Genomic DNA, 20,386 nt, shown 5'->3' with positions numbered 1-20,386 from the left:
ATCAAGTAAGATTTATTAATTGCAAATTAAATATTTTGTATAACTTGAGTATTAAAAAAAACTTTACGACTTCCTGAATAGTTAACATCATGAGAGCCTGCTGGATATGATATCACACTTGTTTAATTTATATGTAGTAGACCTAATAATAGACTTTATGAGATATACTGTACTGACTTTAGGAGGCATGCTCTCATGGAGTGGCTAATTCTACTGTAGTACTGATATTTTTACTTCATTTAGCCCTTTATATGCTTAACGTTTTGTAATTTAGGCCCGAAATACACAGAATATGTCTAATAAACACAACAAAACATGATACCTTAAAGGCCTTCTGAAATGAGATTTTCTTATTCAAACGGGGATAGCAGGTCCCTTCTATGTGTCATACTTGATCATTTTGCGATATTGCCATATTTTTGCTCAAAGGATTTAGTAAAGAACATCGACGATGAGGTTTGCAACTTTTGGTCGCTAATAAAAAAGCCTTGCCTTTACCGGAAGTAGCAGACGATGTGCGCGTGACGTCACGGGTTGTGGAGCTCCTCAAATCCTCACATTGTTTATAAAGTGAGCCACCAGCAGCAAGAGCTATTCGGCCCGAGAAAGCGACAATTTCCCCACTAATTTGAACGAGAATGAAAGATTCGTGGATGAGGAAATTTAGAGCGAAGGACTAGAAAAAAAAAAGAAAAAAAGGTGATTGCAGTGAGAGCGATTCAGATGTTATTAGACACATTTCATAGGATAATTCTGGAAAATCCCTTATTTGCTTATTGTTTTAGTGAGATTATACAGTACCTAAAGTTGGAGGGGCGTGGCCACGGGTGTGTTGACGCCAGAGTCTCTGAGGGAATTAAGTCACGCGCTGCAGCAGGACGAAACTCCGCTGGTGTCTCCGATAAGACCATAATTTTCTCACCGAAAACTGCCGGTTGACATTTGGTCGAGATCCATGTTCCCTTGACCGCTCTGATCCATAGTAAAACTTCACATTCGGGAATTTTAAACAAGGAAACACAGGCTGTGTTTTTGTGGCTAAAGGCTTAAAGCTTCCCACCTCCATCTTTCTACTTTCACTTCTCCATTATTAATTAAACAAATTGCAAAAGATTCAGCAACACAGATGTCCAAAATACTCTTTAATTATGCGATTAAAGCAGACTACTTATAGCTTGGATCGGGCTGGAAAATAATGTCCGCTACAACCTGAGACGTCGAACATACGCGTCATCATACGAGTCGTCATACTGCGACGTTTTCAACACGACACTTCGCGGGAAATTTAAAATTGCAATTTAGTAAACTAAAAAGGCCGTATTGGCATGTGTTGCAATGTTAAGATTCCATCATTGATGTATAAACTATCAGACTGCGTGGTCGGTAGTAGTGGGTTTCAGTAGGCCTTTAAATAGCCGTGGAGACGAGGGACGACTGTAAATCAAAATGTTATGACTTTTTACAATATACATTTTAGTTTGGAAACATTCTAAATGATTTTTCTGCTTTATTAAGGATAAAAATATTTTTACCTCCCCAAAAGTGCTCACTTAGTAAAATCCATGTAACTAAACAATAATTTTTAGTTATATGTAAAATAATTTTTATTCACTTTTATTCAGACATATGTTTGATTAAAAGGCGCACATTTTCACATTAGCTTTATTTTATTTTTTATCCAAATAAGAAAATATGTTTTAGTCTTCCAAATGCCTGTTTTTTGTTTTTTTTTGCTGTGATAACATCCAGTTTTTTCAGAATTTTGCAAAATAATTTAGGCGTTATTTTTTATGTAATCATTTTTTTTTGTTTGTTTTATTAACTGCAATAATTGTTAGGTTTGCTTTTTTTTATTCTTATTACATTTCCCTTTAATTTAGAAACACCCCAAAAATATTTGGCGTATATCTGTTTGTGTTTTGTTTGAAAAAAAAAAACATTAATATTGCTCCCGTTTTTATCTGAGACCATTTTTTTTTTTTTCGTTTTAAGGGAAAAAAACAACCTAATGTCTTTAAAAAAAAATGTTTTAATGTTTTTGTTGTAATTTGACGATACATGCTTCCATTGGACAGCAACAATATGATATGTATTTATGTAATGTCCAATGCGTTAATTTATTCATATTTATTGTGATTTTATAAAAAGAAAACATGGTATTTATTATTGTCATTTCTTTCTTTGAGCCAAAGGCCCGTTTCCATTTAGTTCTTCCTCGGAACAATGTGAGAGTACCAATCCAATCCTGCAACTGGTCTGTATTAGCGCTCATCTGTGGAAAAAAACAGAAATAAACACTCTCATGAATGTTGGAACATTTTAAAACAATGCTATCTGAGACCTCATATTCCTTAGATTAAATAACTGAAATGAAACATTTCATTTGCTAATAGCGTCCAATGTTTGTTATGAGCAAGTTGCCGTAGACAACCACTATGTATGCCACCGGCAGCCTCAACAAACCAGTTCAGGGGATTGTGTAAAATGATGTAACACTTTCATTAAAATAAGATAAACATGTAAGACACTTGTAAGTGTGGTGGATATTTGAGGAATAGCTTAGCGTTCAGTCTTCCTGTTACTGATTAATTGATTGAAACTTTTAATAAACTACTAAATGGTAACAACCGAAAAAGTTTTTCACCTTGTTTAAGTCAGGGTCCACGTTAATCAATTCATGGTAACTGGGACTCAACATGAACCACAGACCAAAAGGGTTTCGCAACCATCTATTGAGTTGGCAGCAACACAAATAGTTCCACACTTGTGGTTTTACTAAAGGCAATGTTTGTTTTTTCAACGTCTTTTGAATTCCGGTCAATGAAAAACCCAAGTCATCATTTCCCAAAGTAAACCTTCTGTCTGAGGACTTTAGAACGTGACAAAGTTTCTACCATGAATTGATTAACGTGGACCCCGACTTATCCATCCATCTATCCATCAATTTTCTACCGCTTATTCCCTTTTTTGGGGTTGCGGGGGGCGCTGACGCCTATCTCAGCTACAATCGGGCGTAAGGCGGGGTACACCTTGAACAAGTCGCCACCTCATCACAGGGCCAACACAGATAGACAACATTCAAACACTAGGGCCAATTTAGTGTTGCCAATCAACCTATCCCCAGGTGCATGTCTTTGGAGGTGGGAGGAAGCCGGAGTACCCGGAGAGAACCCACGCATTCACGGGGAGAACATGCAAACTCCACACAGAAAGATCCCGACCCTGGGATTGAACCCAGGACTGTAGGACCTTCGTATTGTGGGGCAGACGCACTAACCCCTCTTCCACCGAGAAGCCCGGAACCCGACTTGAACAAGTTGAAACATTTATTGGGGTGTTACCATTTAGTGGTCAATTGTACGGAATATGTACTGTACTGTGCAATCTACTAATACAAACCCCGTTTCCATTTGAGTTGGGAAATGGTGTTAGATGTAAATATAAACGGAATACAATTATTTGCAAATCATTTTCAAACTATATTCAGTTGAATATGCTACAAAGACAACATATTTGATGTTCAAACTCATAAACTTTATTTTTTTTTGCAAATAATCATTAACTTCAGAATTTGATACCAGCAACACGTGACAAAGAAATTGGGAAAGGTGGCAATAAATACTGATAAAGTTAAGGAATGCTCATTAAACACTTATTTTGAACATCCCACAGGTGTGCAAGCTAATTGGGAAGAGGTGGGTGCCATGATTGGGTATAAAAACAGCTTCCCAAAAAATGCTCAGTCTTTCACAAGAGAGGATGGGGCGAGGTACACCCCTTTGTCCAAAACTGCATGAGCAAATAATCGGTTTAAGAACAACGTTTCTAAAAGTGAAATTTTAAGAAATTTAGGGATTTCAACATCTACGGTCCATAATATCAAAAGGTTCAGAGAATCTGGAGAAATCACTCCACGTAAGCGGCATTGCCAGAAACCAACATTAAAGGACCGTGACCTTCAATCCCTCAGACGGCACTGCATCAAAAACCGACATCAATCTCGAAAGGATATCACCACATGGGCTCAGGCACACTTCAGAAAACCACTGTCACTAAATACAGTTCGTCGCTACATCTGTAAGTGCAAGTTAAAGCTCTACTATGCAAAGCAAAAGCCACTTATCAACAACATCGAAAAATTCCGGCGGCTTCTCTGGGTCCGAGATCATCGAAGATGGACTGATGCAAAGTGGAAAAGTGTTCTGTGGTCTGACGAGTCCACATTTCAAAATGTTTTTGGAAATATTCGACATTTTGTCATCCGGACCAAAGGGGAAGCGAACCATCCAGACTGTCATTGACGCAAAGTTCAAAAACCAGCATCTGTGATGGTATGGGGGTGCATTAGTGCCCAAGGCATGGGTAACTTACACATCTGTGAAGGCACCATTAATGCTGAAAGGTATGTTTGTAAAAGTTTCAATCAATCAATTCACAAAACCTGCATCAGTAACGTTAGTGCCGATGCTAAAGCTACGGCCGCCTGAGCGCTGTATATTTCTACTCGCCTGCGGCGCCATTAATATTCTAGCTCCGTAAAAGGAGGAGAAAATAAGAAGCGCAAAGACGGAGAGAGGATACGGTCATTAGCGCGATGAGTCAGTCCTCCTTTTGTCCGCAGCCTCAAATGAGCTTGTAATGAAGGATAAAGTGTCTGTAACACTAGCGTTAGCGGTTTCGTGTGACCGACAGGTGCGAGATGTTGGCTCACCTGTACATGATCCAAGGAGTGCAGGTCGTGTAAGTTCCTACGCCCTTCGAAAGCTTTGATTTCACCTCTTGGAACTTGTAATTCTATGACTGAAATGGAAATGATAACAAAGCTATTCACAAAGCTTGACTATTTACAGGTAAACAGAATATGAATACTGAAAGGCCCAAGCTGAAACAAAATGGTAACAGGTAGCGTGGGAGTCAGGTAGTGTCCATGAACAAAATATACAAACCCCGTTTCCATATGAGTTGGGAAATTGTGTTAGATGTAAATATAAACGGAAAACAATGATTTGCAAACCTTTTTCAACCCATATTCTGTTGAATGCTCTACGAAGACAAGATATTTGATGTTCAAACTCATAAACTGTAATTTTTTTTTGCAAGTAATAATTAACTTAGAATTTCATGGCTGCAACACATGCCAAAGTAGTTGGGAAAGGGCATGTTCACCACTGTGTTACATCACCTTTTCTTTTAACAACACTCATTAAACGTTTGGGAACTGAGGAAACTAATTGTTGAAGCTTTGAAAGTGGAATTCTTTCCCATTCTTGTTTTATGTAGAGCTTCAGTCGTTCAACAGTCCCTGGTCTCCGCCGTCGTATTTTACGCTTCAAAATGCACCACACATTTTCGATGGGAGACAGGTCTGAACTGCAGGCGGGCCAGGAAAGTACCTGCACTCTTTTTTTACGAAACCACGCTGTTGTAACACGTGCTGAATGTGGCTTGGCATTGTCTTGCCGAAATAAGCAGGGGCCTCCATGAAAAAGACGGTGCTTAGATGTTCTAAAACCTGTATGTACCTTTCAGCATTAATGGTGCCTTCACAGATGTGTAAGTTACCCATGCCTTGGACACTAATGCACCCCCATACCATCACAGATGCTGGCTTTTGAACTTTGAGTCATAACAGTCTGGATAGTTTGCTTCCCATTTGGTCCGGATGACATGATGTTGAATATTTCCAAAAACAATTTGAAATGTGGACTCGTCAGACCACAGAACACTTTTCCACTTTGCATCAGTCCATCTTAGATGATCTCGGGCTCAGAGTAGCTGGTGGCGTTTCTGGATGTTGTTGATAAATGGCTTTCGCTTTGTATAGTAGAGCTTTAACTCACACTTAAAAATGTAGCGACAAACTGTATTTAGTGACAGTGGTTTTCTGAAGTGTTCCTGAGCCCATGTGGTGATATCCTTTCGAGATTGATTCGGTTTTATATACAGTGCCGTCTGAGGGATCGAAGGTCACGGTCATTCAATGTTGGTTTTCGGCCATGCTGCTTACGTGGAGTGATTTCTCCAGATTCTCTGAACCTTTTGATGATATTATGGACCGTAGATGTTGGAATCTCTAAATTTCTTGCAATTGCACTTTGAAAAACGTTGTTCTTAAACTGTTTGACTATTTGCTCATGCAGTTGTGGACAAAGGGGTGTACCTCGCCCCATCCTTTCTTGTGAAAGACTGAGCATTTTTTGGGAAGCTGTTTTTATACCCAATCATGGCACCCACCTGTTCCCAATTAGCCTGCACACCTATGGGATGTTCCAAATAAGTCTTTGATGAGTATTCCTCTACTTTATCAGTATTTATCGCCACCTTTCCCAACTTCTTTGTCACGTGTTGCTGGCATCAAATTTAAAAGTTAATGATTATTTACACACAAAAAAAATGTTTATCAGTTTGAACATCAAATATGTTGTCTTTGTAGTGCATTCAACTGAATATGGGTTGAAAATGCTGTGCAAATAATTGTATTCCGTTGATATTTACATCCAACACAATTTCCCCACTCATAAGGAAACGGGGTTTGTACAAATCCAAGGTGCAAGATGAGCTTAAAAAGTTAGTTTGCTAACGTTAGGCTGACCATATTCTGTATTCCCAAAAAGAGGACACATATTCGTGCCAAGACTAGGTGAAAATTCGCCAATGATATTCGAACTTGCTTTATAAATAATATATTTATTTAAATAAAGCATTTTTTTCTCCTCTTTTGACAGCAGTGTCGGCGATAAGAATTTTCTAAATGGGGTCCCACAGTAAATCTTTGGAGTCCCACTTTTTTTAAGCGTTTTGAAAACAAATGATAAACGTATGCACTGTCCTGTTATATTTCAGATTCTATATTGTGTTTTGGAAAAAGGTTGTCCTCAACGTTAATTCATTAAAAAAAAAATGTATGCATACGTAAATGTGTTCAGTTATAAACATTCATTCAGTTTTTTCTTTACTTCATGCATCTAAACTTTTCCGCTGCTGGTAATTGTTCCTATGTTTTTATTTAATAAGTTGTAGGTGTAAAAAGTGTTTTGCTTCGGTCATGAAATGATGATAATGGTGTGCCATGGCAAACATACATTTGATATATATATAAAATGTATGTTTTATATATATATATATATATATATATATATATATATATATATATATATATATATATATATATATATATATATATATATATATATAATTTTTATTTTTTATTTATTTACCATTTACACAATGTGACAACTTCACTGCTTTTGGTTTTTGTACAATCTAAGGGGTTTACAACATGAATGAGTTGCATTAAAAGCACTTTGTTTTCCATCCATCCATCCATCCATCCATCCATCTTCTTCCGCCCATCCGAGGTCGGGTCGCGGGGGCAACAGCCTAAGCATGGAAACCCAGACTTCCCTCTCCCCAGCCACTTCGTCTAGCTCTTCCCGGGGGATCCCGAGGCGTTCCCAGGCCAGCCGGGAGACATAGTCTTCCTTACGTGTCCTGGGTTTTCCCCGTGGCCTCCTACCGGTTGGACGTGCCCTAAACACCTCCCTAGGGAGGTGTTCGGGTGGCATCCTGACCAGATGCCCAAACCACCTCATCTGGCTCCTCTCGATGTGGAGGAGCAGCGGCTTTACTTTGAGCTCCTCCCGGATGGCAGAGCTTCTCACCCTATCTCTAAGGGAGAGCCCCGCCACACAGCGGAGGAAACTCATTTGGGCCGCTTGTACCCGTGATCTTATCCTTTCGGTCATGACCCAAAGCTCATGACCATAGGTGAGGATGGGAACGTAGATCGACCGGTAAATTGAGAGCTTTGCCTTCCGGCTCAGCTCCTTCTTCACCACAACGGATCGGTACAACGTCTGCATTACTAAAGATGCCGCACCGATCCGCCTGTCGATCTCACGATCCACTCTTCCCTCACTCGTGAACAAGACTCCTAGGTACTTGAACTCCTCCACTTGGGGTAGGGTTTCCTCCCCAACCCGGAGATGGCACTCCACCCTTTTCCGGGCGAGAACCATGGATTCGGACTTGGAGGTGCAGATTCTCATTCCGGTCGCTTCACACTCGGCTGCAAACCGATCCAGTGAGAGCTTAAGATCCTGGCCAGATGAAGCCATCAGGATCACATCGTCTGCAAAAAGCAGAGACCTAATCCTGCGGTCACCAAACCGGAACCCCTCAACGCCTTGACTGCGCCTAGAAATTCTGTCCATAAAAGTTATGAACAGAATCGGTGACAAAGGACAGCCTTGGCGGAGTCCAACCCTCACTGGAAATGTGTTCGACTTACTGCCCGCAATGCGGACCAAGCTCTGTTGACACTGATCGTACAGGGAGCGGACCGCCACAATACGACAGTCCGGTACCCCATACTCTCTGAGCATTCCCCACAGGACTTCCCGAGGGACACGGTTGAATGCCATCTCCAAGTCCACAAAGCACATGTAGACTGGTTGGGCAAACTCCCATGCACCCTCAAGAACCCTGCCGAGAGTATAGAGCTGGTCCACAGTTCCACGATCAGGATGAAAACCACACTGTTCCTCCTGAATCCGAGGTTCGACTATCCTGCGTAGCCTCCTCTCCAGTACACCTGAATAAACCTAACCGGGAAGGCTGAGGAGTGTGATCCCACGATAGTTGGAACACACCCTCCGGTCCCCCTTCTTAAAGAGAGGAACCACCACCCCGGTCTGCCAATCCAGAGGTACCGCCCCCGATGTCCACGCGATGCTGCAGAGTCTTGTCAGCCAAGACAGACTTTGTTTTCCAAACGTGCCTGATTGACAAACAGCGTGGTCACTAATTTCCCAGGCTTGAACACGTCCACCACCTTCCAAACAAGGTCATCGTACAAAGTCAGGGAGTGGTTGGTCTCGAAGCTAACGTAGGAGAAGTCTGGCTCAGGGGTGATGTGAATAATCCAATAGGTCTATAGGAAATGATGATAATGGTGTGCCAGGCCATACATACATTTTAGATTTAATGCTTAAATCTCTGGAATCTACAACAACTTCAGCTCTATTCGTCATTTTAAAATGTTTTAGTTTTATTATAATGTTTTTTTGTTTTTGTTGTTTTCCGCCCTTCATTGTCAAACAAAACTATGTTTTTTTAATGGGAAACACACAAAATACAAAAAGTCTTCCACCAAAAATATTTTTTAAAGTAGAATATTTAAGGTGACGAAAGCTGAACCTTGCATGGGTCAATAATTGACAATAACATTGATTTTGATTCAATATTATGTTTTGAGCAATGACAGTTTGAAAGAAAAAAAAAATCAGCTTTGTTTTATTAGTCAACATTGCAACTTTTTCTAAATTACATTTCACCTTTAAGCTTTTTATTTCACTTTTGTTATGTTTTTGTTTTTTTAATAGTATTTTTAGAATGTGCCTTTAAAACATTAGCTGTGGGCCGCTAATGGCCTCCGGGGCACACTTTTGACACCCCTGCTATAGATAATAAAAAAATCTAATCTGATAAATCTATCAATAAAAACCAGAGCCTAGCGACGCATGCGCGTTTATCATAACTCTTTCGCTCTCTTTGTCTCTGCCCCTCCCTCACGAATGCTGCTGCATGTGCACAGCTTCACAATTTTTTTGTTTTTAACCCCTTCTTAACCCTGGATGTACATTGAAAATACACGCAACCCTAACTCAAAATGCCGGACATTTGAGGCATTTAAGAAACTCCGCCCGGACAGCCCCGCAAACGAGGACATGTCCGGGGAAAAGAGGACGTATGGTCGATCTAGCTAACGTTAGCATGTTAACAGTTAACAGCATGATTTTATGACAGAGGTGTACACCTGCAGAAATAGCTAAGAAAGCTAGCATGCTAACAGTTCGCATGTGTCGAGTACAAAATTAAATGACTCTGAGGTGTACGACTGCGAAATTATGTAAAAAACAAAAATGCTAAAATTAGCTTGCAAATAGTTAACGTGTGAAAAAACAATTTATATAAATGACTACGAGGGGTACAACTGCAAAGTTAGCTGACAAAAGTATATTTGCTAACATTAGTATGCTAACAGTTAACATGTGTCAAGTGACCGGAGGTGTGCACCTGCAAAATTATCTAAAAAAAAAAAAAAAGAAAACATGATAATATTGGCATACTAAGTGTCAACACGAGTTAAGCACAAATGTACATGACTGCAAAATGTGTTAAGTCAACATGCCAATGTTAAAATGTTAACATTTGCGTGACGAAATGCTGCAGTTAGCACGCGTCAAGTACACCATATTGCTAAAAGTATTTGGCCACCTGCCTTGACTCACATATGAACTTGAAGTGCCTTCCCATGGAATTGTCCAAAATGTTTTGGTATCCTGGAGCATTCAAAATTCTTTACACTGGAACTGAGGGGCCAAGCCCCAACCCACACCATAATTCCTCCTCCACCAAATTTCACACTCGGCACAATGCAGTCCAACATGTAGTGTTTTCCCAGCAACCTCCAAACCCAGACATGTCCAACAGATTGCCAGATGGAAAAGTGTGATTCATTACTCCAGAGAAGGCGTCTCCACTGCTCTAGAGTCAAGTGGCGACGTGATTCACACCACTGCATCCCACGCTTTGCATTGGACTTGGTGATGTATGGCTTAGATGTTGCTGCTCGGCCATGGAAACCCATTCTATGAAGCTCTCTGCATACTGTACGTGGGCTAATTGGAAGGTCACATGAAGTTTGGAGCTCTGTAGCAACTGACTGTGCAGAAAGTCTTTGCACTATGCACTTCAGCATCCGCTGACCCCTCTCTCTGTCAGTTTACCGGGCCTACCACTTGGTGGCTGACTTGCTGTTTTTCCCAAACGCTTCACTTTTCTTACAATAAAGTTGACTTTGGAATATTTAGAAGCGAGGAAATTTTACGACTGGATTTGTTGCATCCTATGACAGCTCCATGCTGGAAATCACAGAAAGCGGCCCATTCTTTCACAAATGTTTGTAGAAACAGTCTCCATGCCTAAGTGCTTGATTTTATACACCTGTGGCCAAGTGATTAGGACACCTTCACAATTTGTTTGGTTTTTAACCCCTTCTTAACCGTGAAGGTACATTAAAAATACACGCAACCCTTTAATAAACCCCACCCAGACAGCCTGGACAGCCCCGCAAAAGAGGACATGTCCGACGAAAAGAGGACGTATGGTCAGTCTAGTCAACAAACAAGAGTCCAGTGGCCTCCATTCAACCGTTATGGATACTATAAAACTCCTTTCCCGCAAATAAAAAAAAAAGGACAGATAAATTAAGTCAACAAGCCCTCCAAGGTGTCTTTTTTTTTTCCAGGTAGTTGGCCGCCCTATTCACACCACGCTTCAGCATCTGCAAACCCCTCTCCGTCAGTTTACGAGGCCTACCACTTGGTGGCTGACTTGCTGTTGTTCCCAAACTCTTAAATTTTCTTAAAATAAAGTTGACTTTGGAATATTTAGGAGCGAGGAAATTTCACAACTGGATGTGTTGCACAGGCGGCATCCCATGACAGCTCCACGCTGGAAGTCACAGAGAGCGGCCCATTCTTTCATAAATGCCTAAGTGCTTGATTTTATACACCTGTGGCCAAGTGATTAGGACACCTTCACAATTTGTTTGGTTTTCAACCCCTTCTTAACCCTGAAAGTACATTGAAAATACACGCAACCCTTTAAGAAACCCCACCCAGACAGCCCGGACAGCACCGCAAAAGAGGACATGTCCGACGAAAAGAGGACGTATGGTCAGTCTAGTCAACAAACAAGAAGAGTCCAGTGGCCTCCATTTAACCTTTATGGATACTATAAAACTCCTTTCCCGCAAATAAAAAAAAAGGACAAATAAATTAAGTCGACAAGCCCTCCAAGGTGTCTTTTTTTTTTTCACAGGGAGTTGGCCGCCCTATTCACACCACGCTTCAACATCCGCTGACCCCTCTCCGTCAGTTTACGAGGCCTACCACTTGGTGGCTGACTTGCTGTTGTTCCCAAACTCTTCACTTTTCTTAAAATAAAGTTGACTTTGGAATATTTAGGAGCGAGGAAATTTCACGACTGGATTTGTTGCACAGGCGGCATCCTATGACAGCTCCACGCTGGAAATCACTGAGAGCGGCCCATTCTTTCACAAATGTTCGTAGAAACAGTCTCCAAGCCTAAGTGCTTGATTTTATACACCTGTGGCCAAGTGATTAGGACACTTTCACAATTTGTTTGGTTTTTAACCCCTTCTTAACCCTGAACGTACATTGAAAATACACGCAACCCTAACTCAAAATGCCGGACATTTGAGGCATTTAGGAAACCCCGCCCGGACAGCCCCGCAAAAGAGGACGTAGGGTCAGTCTAGTCAACAAACAAGAAGAGTCCAGTGGCCTCCATTCAAACGTTGTGGGTACTATAAAACTCCTTTCCCGCAAATAAAAAAAGGACAAATAAATTAGGTTGACAAGCCCTGCAAGGTGTCTTTTTTTTTTTCGAGGGAGTTGGCCGCCCTATTCACACCTGTGCTGCATTCTTGTGTGCCTGCAAAAAAAAAAAAAACTCCTCTGAGAAACATTGCAGTGTAACTATACTGCTGCTCGTCATGTTCATGTCACGGTGTGGAAAACATGAGCAGGGTCTGACAAGAGCGCTTCCCAGCGGGGTGATAAAGGTTATAAATGTTGCAGAGCTTACATGGCGGCAGCAGCAGACACCGTCAGTGCATCACAGCACATTCCTCTCATGGTTTCCACATGTGGCCCAGGAGCTGAGGTACAGACTGGAGCTGCTCTAATCTCCTTTGTATACACAGCGCTGGTGCATACATGGCTCTGCGAGTGAGTGGCTAAGACCCCGAGAGGCAAAGCAGACGTCCAATTCCCCGTTGGACTTCCACTTACAAGAGGAAACACGCAGACCTCCTGCTATGCTTCCTTGTATCTGTCAGCACTTTCCCATCCTCTTTCTTTTACGTGAAGTAATCATATTCTGGATCCACCTGTGTCAGACTGGAGCTGCTCAGCAATTCCTCTCAAAATGAATCAAAATGATGTGAAGAAAGGGAATTACAGTAGAACCTGAATATTGACGGGCATCGACATAATCGGTTGTCAACATAACCGAAGCTAACCATTTATTTCTTCTATTTTCAGCCAGACAAGTCAGGATGGGCGTTAACAATGGGTATTTTTTTTAACGTTTGTTGACACTCTTTTCCTCCATTTTTGCATATTTTTATTTCTCTTTTATTTTTGTAGAGTCTTATCCAACGCATCTGCTGTAATCATCCGCATACTTGTCTTTCACTGCGAGGAAACTAGATGCTGGCGGTCTTCCGTCACGTCGGTGTCGCATGGTTTTGCGGTGCTCGTTTCCCCAGGTTGCAGGAGGACGTCCGAAAGCAGCGTGCAGATAAGAAGGTGCTTTATTCCAATGAGCAGGACAAAAATACGAAGAAAGAAAAACATGCGGATGGCACGAGAAGCTACTGCAAAGCTTAGCAGCAGACTATCCATCAATCAATCAATCAATCAATGTTTACTTATATAGCCCTAAATCACGAGTGTCTCAAAGGGCTGCACAAGCCACAACAACATTCTCAGCTCAGATCCCACATTAGGGCAAGGAAAAACTAGTAAAGCCACTGCTCCTCCACATCGAGAGGGCCAGATGAGTAGTTCGGGCATCTGGTCAGGATGCCACCCGAACACCTCCCTAGGGAGGTGTTTAGGGCACGATTAACCGGTAGGAGGCCATGGGGAAGACCCAGGACACGTTGGGAAAACTATGTGTCCCGGCTGGCCTGGGAACACCTCAGGATCCCCCAGGTAGAGCTGGACGAAGTGGCTGGGGAGAGGAAAGTCTGGGCTTACCTGCTTAGCCTGCTTCCCCCGCGACCCGACCTCGGATAAGCGGAAGAAGATGGATGACTCCTTTAATGCGCCCTATAATAATATATGAAAAAAGATCGAAAATAGACCATTCATCAGCAGTGGGCGAAGGCGACCACGGAACGCCCACATTCGTGGCCGACAAGGTGGCAGACACGAGTAGCCACCAGCAGCTGCCATCATCCATGCCCGGGCCCTCGGCCGAGCTGCTGATAGTGTGGAGGACGTACATGAAACGGCCACTTATATGGCCCTAAGTCACGAGTGTCTCAAAGGACTGCACAAGCCACAACGACATTCTCAGCTCAGATCCCACATCAGAGCAAGGAAAAACTCAACCCAATGGGACAATGAGAAACCGGTGGACCGAACAACAACTGAGCAAGAAGCTAGTAATTCTAAACTCATATCAAACTAACGTGTTGCGATCAATACTGCCAGGCAGAGTACGGCGAGAGGCAGGAATAAATAGTGACCGAGAGCAGGTGAGCAACGGATCATGACAGTACCCCCCCCTTCAGGGATGAATTCCAGAGGTCCGAGAGAAAGCAAAAAACGAAAAAAGTCCAAAGTCATGGGAGGGCGAGGGAGGACTAGGCGTTGGGTCGGCCGGACATACTGTATGTCCTCGTAACCAGCGGGGAAGAGTCAGACGGCGGGCGACCACATGGCTGACAAGGTGGTAGATGCGAGTGGCCACCAGCAGCTGCCACCGTCCATGCCCGGGTCCTGGGCCGAGCTGCTGATAGTGTGGAGGACGTCCATGAAATGGCCACATTCTAACAACTTGTGCGGTAGGAAAGCTGAAACTGAATCCAGGACAAAAGGGGAAGGCTTGATGCGGTAATTGCAGCCAAAAGGTGCATTAACAAAATATTAGGCAAGGGCTGTGAATACTTACGTGCTTGTGTTTTTTTGTTTTGTTTTGTTTTTTTCAATACATTTGCGGAAAAAAAAAAAGGAAAAAAAAACATTCACATGGTCATTACGGTGTCAGGCTTGTCCCTGACAGTTTGGCCATGTTTTAGTTTTTCCTCTGCGTTTGTCTTTGTTTCCTGTCAGCGCTCTTATTTTGTCCGTTTCGTGTTTGTCTCCCTGAGTGCTGTGTCTCCCCAGCTGTGGCTGATTGGCACCTGGCCACACCTGGTGTCAATTAGCAGGAAACTATTTAAAGCAGCCTTCCCCTCAAGTCAGTGCTGGATTATTGTCACCACTATTGTACCTGTCAATGTCATTAATACTTATCGTTGTAGCTGTGTCTACTTCTGTTCACTCCGCTCATGTCATAGTTCATTCGTGTCACAGTGTTTTTGTTTCCAGTTAGCCTTAGTGCTAGTTTTTGTTCATAGCCAAGTTTGTTCTCCGCCTTGTGCGCGCCTTTTGTTTATACCCTTTTGTTTGTTCTTGTTTTAGTGTTAAATTAAATTAAGTTTACCTGAAAAATGCCTGCCGCCTTCTCTGCATCTTGGGATTCGTCAACAACAACATGAAGAAATTTGAGGAAAAAAATGAAATATTTCCATTTTGGAATAAGGCTGTAAAATAAGGAAATGTGGGAGAAGTGAAGCGCTGTGAACCCTTTCCAGATGCACTGCACAGTCAGCTTTGCAAAAGAGAATCGGGGGGCGTCTCCTACAACGTTGCCGTCCTTCAGGGAGTGTGTAAATCACTTCAACTCAACACTTTATGTTGCTTATACCAGAAATCCCCAACTACAAGGCCAATAAATAATTTTTTCAAAAGAATTACCAGAGTGAATCATAATGTTTGCAATGTTATGATTTTTCAGTTTCAAAGCTTATTTTATCATAACTTATCTCTCACTCCACACTGCGTTTTTAGCCAGCTATTCTCTGTCCTTCCTCTTGTTAAGTGCCTTATGTTATTTTCTGTTTATTATTTATTGCTGTTTTCCTTCACTGCCTATTTATTACTGCCTTTCTTTATACTTGGACCCGAGTCCAAAATGTGTACCGTATATGTACAAATGTGTACGAGGATGACAAATAAATGATACAGTGGCACCTCGATTTACAGTAGTAACACATTCCATATAAATAAAGTTGATTTGATTTGTACTTTTATAGAATACGTTCTACTTTGCTAAGAGTTGTTTCTTGAATTTAATAATGTTTCTCACTTTATCAAAGGGCTTTCTTTGGCCACATAGTGGATTATTTTGCAGTCATGCTGGATTACAAAAAAAAAAAAGCATAGAGACTGACGAATCATTAACGTGGGATTCTTTAAATATTTTGTGGACACAGAATTATACAGACTACTTTGTTACACACAATGTTTGGCCTAACAACATTCAAGATAATGTACAAAAACAAGTACAATATGTTTTTGCAAAAAGGTTGCCTAAAAAAAAAATCCCAAGAAATGTAGGGGGTACCACTGTATATATTGAAGGCCTACTGAAATGAGATTTTCTTATTCAAACAGGGATAGCAGACCCATTCTATGTGTCATACTTGATTATTTGGCGATATTCCCATATTTTTGCTGAAAGAATTTAGTAGAGAACATCGACGATAAAGTTCGCAACTTTTGGTCGCTACTAAAAAAGCCTTGCCTGTACCTGGAAGTAGCAGACGATGTGCGCGTGACGTCACGGGTTGTAGGGCTCCTCATATCCTCACATTGTTTATAATGTGAGCCTCCAGCAGCAAGAGTTATTCGGACAGAGAAAGCGACAATTTCCCCATTAATTTGAGCGAAGATGAAAGATTAGTGGATGAGGAAAGTTCGAGTGAAGCACACAAAAAAAAGAAGAAGAAAAAACGACGGCTCCAGGCGGCGGCAGTGGGACCGTTTCAGATGTAATTAGACACATTTGCTAGGATAATTCTGGAAGATCCTATATCTGCTTATTGTTTTAATAGTGTTTTAGTGAGATTGTAAAGTCATACCTGAAAGTTGGATGTCCGTGGTGAACGCCAGTGTCTCTCAGAGAAGCCAATGGAGGAGCAAAGATCACAGCTGCCTTTTTGAGCTGCAGGAGGAAGTCCAATAATCCAATGAATTCTCCGGTAAGAGCCGACTTAATATCACAATTTTCCCATCCAAAAACTTGCTGGTTGACGAAGAGAAACATGTTCGCTTGACCGCTCTGTGTTGAAGCTTAACAACAAACAAAGACACACAGGCTGTGTTTCGGTGCTAAAGGCAGCTGCGATCCACCGTTTTCCACCAACAGCATTCTTCTTTATAGTCTCCATTATTAATTGAACAAATTGCAAAAGATTCAGCAACACAGATGACCAAATTACTGTGTTATTATGCGATGTTAAAGAGACTACTTTTCGCCGTGTGTGGTGCTGGGCTAACATGTCCACTCCAACCCGAGACGTCACGCGACGTTTTCAACAAGAAACTCCGCGGGAAATTTAAAATTGTAATTTAGTAAACTAAAAAGGCCGTATTGGCATGTGTTGCAATGTTAATATTTCATCATTGATATATAAACTATCAGACTGCGTTGTCGGTAGTAGTGGGTTTCAGTAGGCCTTTAATGGTGTGTTACTACATTTAAATGCAAAAACAGCTCTGCATTACTTCCCCTGGGAGGCGTCACTTAAGTAAAAGTTGCGACATTTACATAAAAATTGGAGGAGATTTGAGCTGTAGTTGCTGGAATAGGTTGGTTGCTGCACTACATGACACGTGAGGGTAAAAACGTCCTCAATCCCAGCCTTTTTTTCAGATTCTCATCAAAATTTAGCAGGTCATCGGCAAAACTTAGTTACCTGCTTGTCATTTTTGCATACTTAAGTGCAGCTATATATTGATGGTTTTTCGGGATATGTATGAATAACACACACAGATACATAGACTATGCATAATGCCACACCAAGCACATCGATACTCTTTGTGAGGCAAAAGGCAGTAGGAGTGCTTCAAACGGCCAAGCGTGCACATACCACTGAAGCACGCCTTCATAAATCTACTGATGCGTTTTCATCTTTGTTCGTCTGTGGGAAAACATGCGGCGTGAAATCAAAAAGGTGAGTTGTATCCAAATATGCGGTCTTTGCAGCCATTAAAAAAAAAAAAAACACAAAGTGCACCAAGACTTTAACACATTCAGACTGAAATCAATACCAGGTCAGTTACAATTTAAGACGATGACAACTAAATAAAGTGAGTTTCATGCAAGGACCCATAATTTTTTTCAAGAATAAAACAGTTTGACAAAGATCCCACATAAGCAATTTAATCAACTTGTTTTTTAACTTATGCATACATGAGTAATTTGTATAATAAATACAAACATAATTTAAATATGTACAAAATAAATGAAAAAGTTTTTTTGAACCCGTCAAAAGTGATGTACAGGTTATTATGTATTTTAATATTTCTGTACCTCTAACAATGTGTATATTATCAAATTTAATGATCCATGAAGAAAAAAACTTAATAATACATAAAGATTAATGTATTTATTCGGATGTATGTGTATATAAGTATACACACACACACACACACACACGTATATATACTGTATATATATCAATTTTTATGTTTATGTTTAGCCTCGGTAGAGCCCACATAAGGGCAAGGAAAACTTACCCCAGTGGGACGTCGGCGCCAGTGACAATGATGACCATGAGAAACCTTAGAGAACGCAGGGGACCGAAAGCAATGGATGTCGAGCGGGTCTAACAAGATATTGTGAAAGTCCAATCCATAGTGGATGTAACATAACCGTGAGAGTCCAGTCCAAAGTGGATCCAATATAGTAGCGAGAGTCCCGTCCAACGTGGAGCCAGCAGGAAACCATCCCAAGCGGAGGCGGATCAGCAGCGCAGAGATGACCCCAGCCGATACACATGTGAACGGTCCATCCTGGGTCCCGACTCTGGAAAGCCAGTACTTCATCCACAGCCACCGGACCGGACCCCCTCCACAAGGGAGAGAGGAGAAAAAGAAAAGAAACGGCGATCAACTGGTCTAAAAAGGGGGTCTATTTAAAGGCTAGAGTATACAAATGAGTTTTAAGGTGAGACTTAAATGCTTCTACTGAGGTAGCATCTCTAACTGTTACCGGGAGGGCATTCCAGAGTACTGGAAAACGCTCTATAGCCTGCAGACTTTTTTTGAGCTCTGGGAATCACTAATAAGCCGGAGTCCTTTGAACGCAGATTTCTTGCCGGGACATATGGTACAATACAATCGGCATGATAGGATGGAGCTAGACCGTGTAGTATTTTATACGTAAGTAGTAAAACCTTAAAGTCACATTTTAAGTGCACAGGAAGCCAGTGCAGGTGAGCCAGTACAGGCGTAATGTGATCAAACTTTCTTGTTCTTGTCAAAAGTCTAGCAGCCGCATTTTGTACCAACTGTAATCTTTTAATGCTAGACATGGGGAGACCCATAAATTATACGTTACAGTAATCGAGACGAGACATAAAAGCATGGATAATGATCTCAGCGTCATTAGTGGACAGTATGGAGCGAATTTTAGCGATATTAAGGAGGTGAAAGAAGGCTGTTTTAGTAACGCTTTTAATGTGTGGCTCAAAGGAGAGAGTTGGGTCGAAGATAATACCCAGATTCTTTACAGAGTCACCTTGTTTAATTGTTTGGTTGTCAAATGTTAGAGTTGTATTATTAAATATAGGTCGGTGTCTAACAGGACCGATAATCAGCATTTCCGTTTTTTTAGCGTTGAGTTTCAAAAAGTTAGCGGACAGCCATTGTTTAATTTCATTAAGACACGCCTCCAGCTGACTACAATCCAGCGTGTTGGGCAGCTTTAGGGGCATGTAGAGTTGGGTGTCATGAGCATAACAGTGAATATATATATATATATATATATATATATATATATATATATATATATATATATATATATATACACACACACACATGTAACAATAGCCACACCCCCATGTAATGTAATGTACAGGCTTGTAGGCATGAAATAGCCTCTGTGTTTTTTCCTGACCTAACGTATATTCCGCTCTACTCTGGTATTGAGCACTGTATAACGGATAAACCACAGAAACATTGACATAAATATTATATTATATATATATATATATATATATATATATATATATATATATATATATATATACAGTGGGGCAAAAAAGTATTTAGTCAGCCACCGATTGTGCAAGTTCTCCCACTTAAAATGATGACAGAGGTCTGTAATTTTCATCATAGGTACACTTCAACTGTGAGAGACAAAATGTGAAAAAAAAATCCAGGAACTTACATTCCGACGAGTTGAGTTTATACCAAAATGGATACATGGATGATACAGCAGAGGATTGGGAGAATGTCATGTGGTCAGATGAAACTAAAATAGAACTATTTGGTATAAACTCAACTCGTTGTGTTTGGAGGAAGAAGAATACTGAGTTGTATCCCAAGAACACCACACCTACTGTGAAGCATGGGGGTGGAAACATCATGCTTTGGGGCTGTTTTTCTGCTAAGGGGACAGGACGATTGATCCATGTTAAGGAAAGAATGAATGGGGCCATGTATCGTGAGATTTT

At 41.2% G+C, this 20,386-nt stretch overlaps 1 long non-coding RNA gene across 1 annotated transcript; it reads right to left on the bottom strand.

Moving 5' to 3' along the window:
* Positions 1-2,049: 2,049 nt before the first annotated feature.
* LOC133568966 (uncharacterized) lies at positions 2,050-15,451 on the bottom strand. The gene is made up of 3 exons (XR_009809728.1): positions 15,307-15,451; positions 4,712-4,800; positions 2,050-2,272 (listed from the first exon to the last, which is right to left on the bottom strand). It is a non-coding gene; the product is annotated as an uncharacterized LOC133568966 (long non-coding RNA).
* Between the last annotated feature and the right edge of the window lie 4,935 nt (positions 15,452-20,386).

This window comes from Nerophis ophidion, linkage group LG01, assembly GCF_033978795.1.
Source record: "Nerophis ophidion isolate RoL-2023_Sa linkage group LG01, RoL_Noph_v1.0, whole genome shotgun sequence".
Lineage (NCBI taxonomy): Eukaryota > Metazoa > Chordata > Actinopteri > Syngnathiformes > Syngnathidae > Nerophis > Nerophis ophidion.
The sequence above is the reverse complement of the archived record's forward strand: the minus strand, read 5'-3'. Positions and strand labels throughout refer to the sequence as shown.